The 10,642-nt window shown below is 37.1% G+C and overlaps 1 long non-coding RNA gene across 2 annotated transcripts; it reads left to right on the forward strand.

Moving 5' to 3' along the window:
• Window positions 1-5,867: 5,867 nt before the first annotated feature.
• On the forward strand, window positions 5,868-7,927 carry LOC113361464. 2 transcript variants are annotated; one of them, XR_003365131.1, is made up of 4 exons: window positions 5,868-6,154; window positions 6,441-6,601; window positions 7,381-7,527; window positions 7,708-7,927. It is a non-coding gene; the product is annotated as an uncharacterized LOC113361464 (long non-coding RNA). The 2 variants fall into 2 exon arrangements; XR_003365132.1 differs by having other exon boundaries at window positions 6,515-6,601.
• Window positions 7,928-10,642: the final 2,715 nt, after the last annotated feature.

Raw genomic sequence — 10,642 nt, forward strand, 5'->3', positions numbered from 1 at the left:
CGATCTCTCAAGTCGCACATTGCCAAATTATATGAATGCAGTTTCATATACATTTCAGATGATCAATCAAAGATAACTTATATGTTGAATGCTTTTTCATAGTAGTTTTTTTTTATTCTTACTTTTGTAATTACAATATGCTTTTGTGCAAAAAAAATTAAAGGTATTGTAATCTTCCAATGTTTGCTGTGTCTAAGTTTCAGTCTTCAAATGTTTGCTTTCTCTGCGTAGTTTGGCTGAACATGCCAGTTGTTTCTCCTTCATATTCCTAGTATTTTCTTCTCATAATATTTAGAAATGAATTTTCTTGTCATCAGGGTGTTCCTTTAAGAATTGAAATTGGATCTCGCGATGTTATGTGAGTCATGTTTGTGTAGATTTGTAGGTTACAAGTCCTAAAAAGAGTATATGTCATGGTTTGTGTAGTTTACATTCTCAGTATATCTTGCGTCTATCTTGTGGGGTTGTAGCTGGGTTGTTTGGTCAGACATTTACATACCGGCTAAATGTTGTTAGGAGGAGGATGCAGTTACCTCTTGGTTTTTTTGTGTCCGCATATTCTATCTTAAGTATTCGTAAAGGCATTCAGTTTAAACTTGCTTTCTTTATTACTCAACTTAAACTTGCTTTCTTTGGTCTTTCCATGATTTCCTATTCCACCAATCTTTGCTTTTTGATTATGTTATCGTTTTTTTATTTTCTTATGTGTGATGTTATGTGTTATCTCTAACCAACTAAATTTGGTTTACACTCTTGCATTTGCCTAATTTTCTTGTCTAACAACGTTGCTGTTAAACCGTTGTTAACAGTGTTTTGTGTCTGCAGGTGAAGTACTGCGTAGCTGCTTCTTTCTTGGTAGAGAGATCTTTTAAGAGAAATGGCCATTGGATTGAAGATGCATAGCTGTTGTCACGTTGGATTCCATCAGCTTTGTGAATCCTACTACAGATGCAGCAGTCTGCGGCATGAGAAGGCTTTTACGTGAGTCGTGTTTCTGTTCCTGTTAGCATGTGACATGGGAAAACTTAGATATAAGTTATGAACTTAGAAAGTTTTTTAAGTTTCTATGAACTGAACTTTGGAACTTAGTAAATTTCTATCTATGTATTCTCTCAGAATTTGATACTTAACAAAAAAAAATTGGTACTTAGCAAAATTTGTGTTTTTCATATGAATGTGTAGATATGAATTGATTGAGTATAGTATGAATTGATTGAAACTATTGTTAGATATGGATGATCGGTAGAATGAAATGTGTATTTATTTGGAATTACAGCGTATCCCGGTCGAGAATGAGCTGCCGGTCAACCTTGATCCGGTCAAAATTGGTCATTGCTGACTGATTTTGACCAGGTCAAGGTTGACCGACAGTAATATTTTTACAGTTACAAAAGAAATTCGTAACGGCTTTAACTTGTTACAACATCCTGTTACTAAATAAATTCGTAACGGCTTGAGCATGTTACGACGGTGCCACGTAGTAACTGCTCTAAGTTGTTACAAGGGCCGTTACGAAAAAATTCGTAACGGCTAGTGGGCCGTTGCGAAAAAATTGTAGCACCCCTTTTCATAACGGTCAGAAACCGTTACAACCCTGATTCGTAACGCTCAAAAACCGTTTCGAATCGGAAAAAATGGTGTAGTGTCGGTCTAATCCCCACTTGTAGCAGTTGGTACTTACCACTGGGTCCACACTTCCTATGGCTTGGAAGATCTTGTGCCATCTGTTAGTGTATTCCCTCGTGGTTTCCTTGTAGCCAATTGCTAGCGAAAAGAGCTTATCCATTCCGGTGTTAATAGCCTTGTTGTACATGTAAGTTCTTAAGAACTTTTCTGCGAGTTGGTCGTAGGAGTGGATGGATTCCGGCGGCAAATTATCAAACCAAGACAATGCCGATCCCTTCAGGCTTGATGGGAAGTATCTACAGAGTACGGCGTCGTTCTGACTCCATCTGGCTAAAACACGGTTATAATACCGAATATGTGCAGCGGGATCACTGGATCCGTCATAGCATTCGAAGGTCGGGACAGGGCACTTCAGCGGAATAGGGGTGTTGGCCAGGCGATGAGTTAGGGGCGTGGAATTAGCCTCTCTCATGACCTCTTCTAATCTTCCCCCGTCTTGTCTACTCTTTAACTGCCTGATCTCGGCCATCACTTCGTCACGCAGCTCTTCCATCGCGTGGTGGTGCCTACGCTCTTCTGCTCGTGATAGTCTGACTCTCCGTCATTATAATCCGGGTCAGATGCGCTACTTCCCCTAGCCGCGTCTCCATTAGCTGCTACGATGACTCTTCGGTCTCGATTTGGTTCTGGTGCCTTTGAATTTGCTTCATCAAGTTGTTGACTAGTCTTCCTGCTTAGGGCAACCCGGTATTTTAAATCTTGGTTTTCTCTGGCCAGCAGAGCTACAGCATCTGCGTAAACCTGCTGGCTCTTCTTCAATTCTTCAAGCTCAGCCATCAATCGATGTGATTGGTTTGACCCCTGATTGGGAGTCCCAGCTCGTTCTACTACGGCCATGGTGCCGCCTTCTTCTATGGTTTGCACTAAAGGTGGTGGAGGTTCAGCTTCGATTGTTGGCATTTCCAAATCGGGCGGAGTGCCCATCTGCGGTGTTAGAGCCGCCGGCACAGTTTGATTCTGATCGTTTGTTGACGGCATTCCGAAGGTTGGCGGGCGCGCGGGTTGATGTGTTCTGGATTCATCCACCCTTTCTTTTGGTTGGTGAAATTGATTCGTAGCAAAAGTTTTGCTGGCTTCCGCAACCTTTGGGGCTGACGCTGCCGTACTGTACTTTGTCGCCGCTGCTCTGAGAGCCGCGGATGCAACGGAGTTAGCGTTCATAAGCGAAGTGATTTCCGCAGTATCCTGCCTCTGACAAGTCATTTTGGCTTTGTCTCCTTTCTGCTTGCTCCGGGTGATGACCGGGGTTGTCCTTGGTGCTTCCTTTGACGAGACTTTGGATTTTCCTGCTTCCTGCATCTTTTCCATCGTGGGTCCTTTTCTCGTTTTCTTTCTGCACAAGGGAATTTCAAACAGCGAGAAACACAAATTTCCGCGTGGATCGGGTTAGTTTGCGAAATACCTTACTCCAAGACAGGGAAAAACTGCCCGAGGGCCACAGAGAACTTTTAGGGAGGCTCATTTGATTAAAACGTACGAGTTAAAATACATGGGTTAAAGTCTTATTAAAGGTGCGGGTTCATTGAAAGTACGTGGAAACGTGAAAAGATCGCTTTGAAAATGCACGTGAATCTTTTGAAAATTTTCGAAAACCTACCGGAAAGACAGGTCCGTACGAGATCTAAAAAATATAAGTCCATGGATCTAAGCGATAAATATTTTAACCAGTTTAAATTGCTTCGACAGATACTGCCAGAGGTATCGAAGATAACGGGTGCGTTTTTGAATATGGTAAAGTTAACAAGAGGTAAATACTGCTAGAGCTAATGAAGCAGAGAAATCATATGCTAATTTAAGATGAAATCACAGGATAAGATAAATCTTTTACCGGGACGAAGTCCCTGTTTCTAGCGCCAAATTGTGAACACGTAAATCACGAAGGCATCTATATGTTCACAAAAAATGTTCGCACTCTAGGTACACACTCACTCTGAAGAGACAGTCACATTGATTCCTTGGCTCAAAACCTTCGGGTTTATTATAGCCTCATCTAATATCATCGCCCGAGGTGTTTACATAGGGGAAGATAAATAAAACGAAGTATAAAATTAAAACTCATGGAGTGTTAGACGAATACAAAGTGCTGGAATGTAAATAAGACTGGGGTTTACGTGGTTCAGCACTAAGGCCTACATCCACGGGGTTGTTGTTTCACTATATACTTGATGGTTACAGAGATAGTTGAGTGATTTTGGAGTTTACATAGGTCTGTATATTTTAAAAGATAAACTTACACTCACAATCCTTCTCTCCCTGATTTTTCCGATCCCCCTACTCTTGGTGGAGAGGGGGTATTTATAGGGTTAGAGTGTGGGACCCGTTTCTGAGGGCCGTTGGAACCTTATCTTCTTGTGCTTTGTGTCCATCACGCGGAGGTCTTCGTTCATTACTTAATCACGCAGAGTCATCCTCGTTCGTTCCACGGGTTGATCGACACGTATACTGCTCAGAGTGTTTAATGCGGGTAGTTGAGACGCATGCTCGTGTCAGACAAGTGTCTTCTACCCCTGTCACGTCCATGTCAGTTAACCTTCTCTTCACCGTTGATCTTGGCTTCTTTTGGGGATGAGATAAAGTAACTCTTCGGGAGTTATTTGGTGCTCCGCAGTACATCGTGTTTTCGGTACATCTTTTAACTTCTGCCCTTAGATTTGTTTGGGCAAAGATCCGACGTCGACGGGATAGGCTTCTTGACTGTAGGCGTGTGTCATCATGTTTTGATGACTTTGTCTGCATGCTCTCCACGTGTCTTCCTATATACACGTGTTTGATGATGAAATATGTACACACATCTCTGCAAAAGAAACTACATATGTACTGCAGTCATGAAGTACTGGAGTTGGCATAACCGATTCGCAAGAACATGACATGTCTTATTAATAATATATATTAATCGGTAATGAGCATTTACTTTATGTAACCAAAATTCATTTTTTTCTTTGACTGTGGTTGTAAAAGGTCTTATTGATTATGAATATCGGTTGTAGTGAACGTTGGCAACATTGTTATCATTTTATGCAACAAAATTTACTTTTGCCTTATTGTAGTTCATAATCTGTTGCCGGCATCTCATGAAAAAATTCAAAATGTGAAATCCATGGTAAAATATTTGTAAACTTCGGTGGACCACAAAGCTGGAAAATAAGGGAGCAGATTGCAAGTACATTGGACAATATGATAGGAAATGTACACTAACTGCATGTACAACATGTATCATGCTGGATTGCAGTTTAATAGCGGGATGACCCGACAGATATGCACGAAAATGAAAGAAGCTGTGAAATAGCCTGCGTCGTTCCGGGAAAAAGAAAGAAGCTTTTAAAGCTATTTTACAATGAAACGAGCATGCAGAGATCATCATGCTGTGAAATAGAGATAAAACGAGCATGCAGAGATCATCATGCTGTGAAATAGCCTGCGTCGTTCCGGGAAAAAGAAAGAAGCTTTTAAAGCTATTTTACAATGAAATGTAATGTACCGATGAAACAAAATAAAGAGTAAGAAGAAAATGGGGATTGGTAGTGGTAATAAACAGATATAAACACAAATGGAAGGGGAAATTATTTGTAGCCCATTTGATCTTTTTCTTTCTGATAAACCCATCATTAAGATACTTTATTTTCGAACCCCATAATTAGTTATAAGACTAATGTTATTATATTAACCTTTTACGATAGTAATTATCTTCTTTTAATATCTGATTTTAATTCCTTTTTTACTTTTTCTTTTTAATTTGCGGAAAATGGGTCATTTGTCCAACTATTTTAGAACATGGTTCAAATGGACGAGTAAAAATTAGTATGGGTGAAATGGACACTAAAAAAGTAGCAAGGATGAAACTGGATTCATCCTAACATAAGCTTAAAGAATAGTAAGGATGAAACTGGATGCATCCTGATGTAAATTAAAAATAAGAAAAAGTATTTGAAAATGGGTAGGATGAAACTGTTTACATCCTTACTATTTTTACATTTTTGTCCATTTAAACAGTATCAAAATCTAACTGTCTTTTTCACCCAGGAATTGTTGATTTTGGTTTTTTAACCAATTTTGTGTTTAATTTGGTCTTACGTGAAAATTGTGAAAAACGGATCTTCCAAGAATATAGGAAAATCCCAACAATCAAGCTTACATAGTTTTCATCGACTCCTCATTTTCTCTTTTATCATCCTGCGAAATCTTTTTCCTCATTTGGTTCTTCTTTCTTCGGGGCTTAAAAAAATCGTAGTGCTTGTATTTTCGCGGTTTACCATAGTCCAAGACATATAAACCCTATTATCATAGTTTTCATACTGTTCGGTAAGATTCTTATCTACTTTTAGTGAAATTGAATATATCACCATTAATATGTTTTTCTTCATTTGGTTCTTCTTTCTTCAAGCTAAAAATAATCAGAGCTCTTGTATTTTCACGGTTTACCATAATGCAAAACATAGAAACCCTATTATCACAGTTTTCATATTGTTCGGTAAGATTCTTATCTACTTTTAGTGAAATTGAATGAAAAATAATTATCGATGGCTAGATTAATTGATTATTGTTCGATAACCCATGCATTATTTGATTGTGTGATAATTTTGGATGTAATGTTTTCTCTATGATTGGGTAAGTTCAAAGATTGATAGATTGTGCTCAGTTAATGTTTGTTATGTTTTTTCCTTGGCGAACGTATTCGGGTGAAAGTTTTTTTGTTTTGCTTTATCTGACTCTTTGATAATCAGATTAATCACCAATTTTTATTTCCCCTTTCTTAGCGAAAGGGATAAGTAAGACATGTCAAAACTTGGTGGTAGAGGTTGATGCTAAAAATCCAGTTCATGCTTTCCAGAAATTAAAGAAGAGAAAGTAAACCGGAAATCCAACAACAACTAAAGATGACCCTAAACACCAACACAAGCAAGGGTAATAAGAAAAGGTAAATGGCAGTTGTTGTTTTTTCGCGAATGTGATTTTTAATAATTTAGTTGATAAGTAACTTATTTACTTTCATTGACGGATCAAATATTCCGATAGATGTACTTATCCCTGTATATTGATGTGATAATTGGTTTTTTCATTTTCTAAAATTGTGATAGATGTACTTATCCCTGAATATTGGTGTGATAATTGGTTCTTTCATTTACTAAAATTGTGACCGATGTACTTATTATCCCTAAAAATTGATGTGATAATAGGTGTTTTCATTTACTAAAATTGTGATAAATGTATTTATCCCTGATTTTGATGTGATAATCTTTGTTTTCATTTACTAAAATTGTGATAGATGAACCTATCCCCTGTTTATGATGTGCTAATTGATGTTTTCATTTACTAAAGTTATGATAATTGATGTTATCATCCAATGCATATTTAGTGATAATTAACAAATTGATAAACATTTTATCTATCCCGGACTCAACAAAGCTTTTCGTAGAAAATTACAGTCATTTGCAACCTCTTCCCTGACCTTGAAAACATGAGGCATACTCTAAACAAGGAACTGTTTCGGGAGAAAACGTCTTTCCCTAGATATCATATATAAATTCCAGAGTCTCGGGATAAAGATGCCTCCTCCACCAATAGATATCATATGTTATTTCCCCAAACATGGTCTCGGTATCACTTACATGGACTGTATTACATTCCATTATAAGCAATTACTTCGAATTGATTAATCTGAAATGTGAAAACTAATTTTGGTTCCCTACCAAGCAGTTTAAAAGACGGGACGAGCATTTGTTCTGACACTTTTTAAGTGTATTCCCTCTGATCACATAGGCCTCCGCGTTTAGGGATTCTTAGGAGAAGTTCAAGAAAAATTAGTGACTCGGAATTAGTGGTGACGGTCTGGACTCACATAAGGTAATTATGAGTTCTTCCGGGTTCCGTTAATGTTCTGGTTTTCTTTGTATATTGTATGTTTTCCAACTCTGGTACTAGTAGTAGGAACTATACAACAGTCTATTGGTGTGAGTTTCACACTAAAAGAAGTGCATATTTGTTCAAACCCGTTGACTGAAAATTTCATTATTGTTGTTACAGGCATTTGGGAAGAAATTCAGGCTTCCATACACATTACTAACTGACGAGGGTAACAAGGTTAGAAAAGAATGGGGAGTACCATCTCATCTATTCGGAACATTGTTAGAGCACTGCTCGGTTGAACCCACTAGCGTTGGTATGTCAAGTTAGTTGTCAATTTTAGTTGCCAAAATGCATTCTTGATTTAGTATACTATACATGGTTTCGGATTAGATTAGGTCTAAGAAGGGCTATTCTTGAAGGATGAAGATTGAGATTACAAGAAGACATCAACAAGGAATTCATCAACAAAGATATGAGTTAATTGATTTCATTTGGATTCTTGTTCAATTCTACCTTTCTAATCTATCCAAACAAATGCTCACTCTATGAAACAATTTCTATGACGGTAAATGTATATTTATGTTTATATACTCGAGGTTATTTGAGCCACGACTTTTGTGACAATAACCTTTATACCTGGAAAGGTTCTCATGTTGTAGTGAATGAGATTACGAATTCAACGAGCCAAGAATCACTTAGTTCCGAGTTATAATGATGAGGTTATGGGTGATTTATTAAAACAACAATTATAAGCATTGCTGAAACTGTTGCAGTTCGTTAGTAGGAAACAATCCATGGACTTCTTGTAACGGTCCACGGACTTGAGCCCAATTACGTGACTAGAAGTTTTTTTTTAGTCAAATTGGTTGTGCTTCCTTATCTAGGAAAGTTGGCTATTAATCCAAACATATTTGATTACCTTATTAAAGTGTTTGTGATAACTTTTAATTCCTGCCTAAGTTAAAATGTGATTTATTCACATAAATACAATGTTTGCTAATTAATTATTTATTTAATTATTCATGCAAAATATTTGTAACTTAGGAAAGACTCCCAAAATTAGGAGAGTCTTGAAAAAGGAAAATAATCTAAACCCTAGCGTAGATTGCTAGCTAACCTATTCACTATAAATATTGAGTTCGTGAATGCTACACGTTTTCATCCCCTTTGGAAAATTGGTGTAAGCTCTCTAAGGTTGTTTTCCATGTCTTTTGTTCTTCGTGAACAAGAGTGAGATAAAAGTCTTTGTATTGGGGATCACAAAGCCGAGTTGGATTAATCTTCGTGATTGATTATACAACTTGTAATCTAGGGTTTTCACCTCTTGTCTATTCTAAGGTTTTCTCTTCTGATATAAAACCATTCAAGAGTTGTTGATCATAAACCCTAGGTTTTGATAGATTTCATTTTTCGATCGTATACCAACATTTGTTAGTCGAAATGGGAAGCTAGAAAGAAAACTTCGATTAAGGCATCTCGTAGAAATCCTTAAGAAGTTTTAAACAAGATATCTCTAGATTTATTCTAGTTGTTCTTGTGGTAGAATAATTAGGTTTCTCTTCCTTTATTGAAGAGTATAATAATCCCTAATCTACATCTTTGTTTTGATATTACTTTTACCTAGTAATTATTTTTATCAAAATAAACACAAGATTTCCAAAACCTTGATTCACATCTAAAGGAAAATCAAAACGGTGTTTTGTGCAAACAAAATATCGAATCGTATCAATCGTATTGGTGTATCTTCTAAAGAGAGACTTGGGTTCTGCTAGAAGATTAATGAGAAGAATTCCTAAAGACAATCGGTTTTGTGCTAGGAGTTTTATTTGTGCTGAAGAAGTTATTACATCTAGTCCGAATAGGTAGTAGGAAATTGGTGTAACAGCTTATAATCAGTGTGTGTTTATTCTAGACTAGGTTCCTGAGTTTTTCTGCATTTGTAGTTTCCTCGTTAACAAAATTCCCGGTGTCTGTGTTATTTCCATTCCGCATTATATTTTATTTATATAATTGAAATAATACAGGTTGTACGTTAATCAATCATAGTCGTTAAATCTGACCTTGTTTGTTGGATAAGACTTGATTGATCTTGAACAATTGATTTTGTTATTTTCATATTGTTAGACCAGTCCGGACTAACCCTGTTTCAAGTAGACACTGTGTTGAAATATTCCTTTAGTGATTGTTGCTTAAAGAGGTTTATACACGGTGGATATTGAATAGGTTGTGATTAACACAAAATATTTTGGTTCAAGAGTTTCACACTAAAATCAGGTTTACATACTTGTTTCTGTTTAACTCTGATTGTGTTGAAATAGAGATATTGCTCCTTGATATACTTTTCTATAAGATTGAGTCTGACTGTCTAGTTGATTCTCTTGAAAGAATATTGAAGTAAGTCCTCTCAAATTTCCAAACTAAATATTGGGTGTGGTTGTTAGACCCCCGCTTTATCAATTGGTATCAGAGCAGGCAAACACGCTAAGACCTTATAAGTCTGTGTTTGAAGCAATCTGATTGGTATCAGAGCAGACAAACCGTCAGTCTTCGATGGCTCTAATTACTTATGGTGGAAAATTGCTATGCGAGCTTTCCTTCAAGCACGTGATTTTAAATCATGGGTATATGTTGTCAATGGCTATGATGCTCCCATTTTGTAGTAGGTGATGTAAACATTCCCAAGAATATTGGTGAATACAGTCCTGCCGAGATACTTGCTGCAAAGCAAAATTATAAAGGATTAAATGCTATCATCCATGCCATTACCCTAGATCTTCAGTACCACGTGACTACGTTCAATAAGTCTAAAGAAGCTTGGGATATCTTAGAAACCGTATTTGAAGGGAATGCCGCAGAGAAAGAAGCGAGGCTTCAAAACCTAGCATCTGACTGGGAAAACCTTCGTATGGCAGATGAAGAAACGTTTGATGAGTTTAATCACAAAGTGTCTGAAATTGTTAATGCATCTTTTGCATTGGGTAAAGGCTATTCCTAAAAAGGACACTGTGATGAAAATTCTCAGAGCGCTGCCATCTAGATACGACTCTAAGAAGCATGCCATTGTTGAAGCAAACGATCTTTCTACACTCTCCATAAATACTCTTGTTGGAAA

This window comes from Papaver somniferum, chromosome 3 (genome assembly GCF_003573695.1).
Source record: "Papaver somniferum cultivar HN1 chromosome 3, ASM357369v1, whole genome shotgun sequence".
Classification (NCBI taxonomy): domain Eukaryota; kingdom Viridiplantae; phylum Streptophyta; class Magnoliopsida; order Ranunculales; family Papaveraceae; genus Papaver; species Papaver somniferum.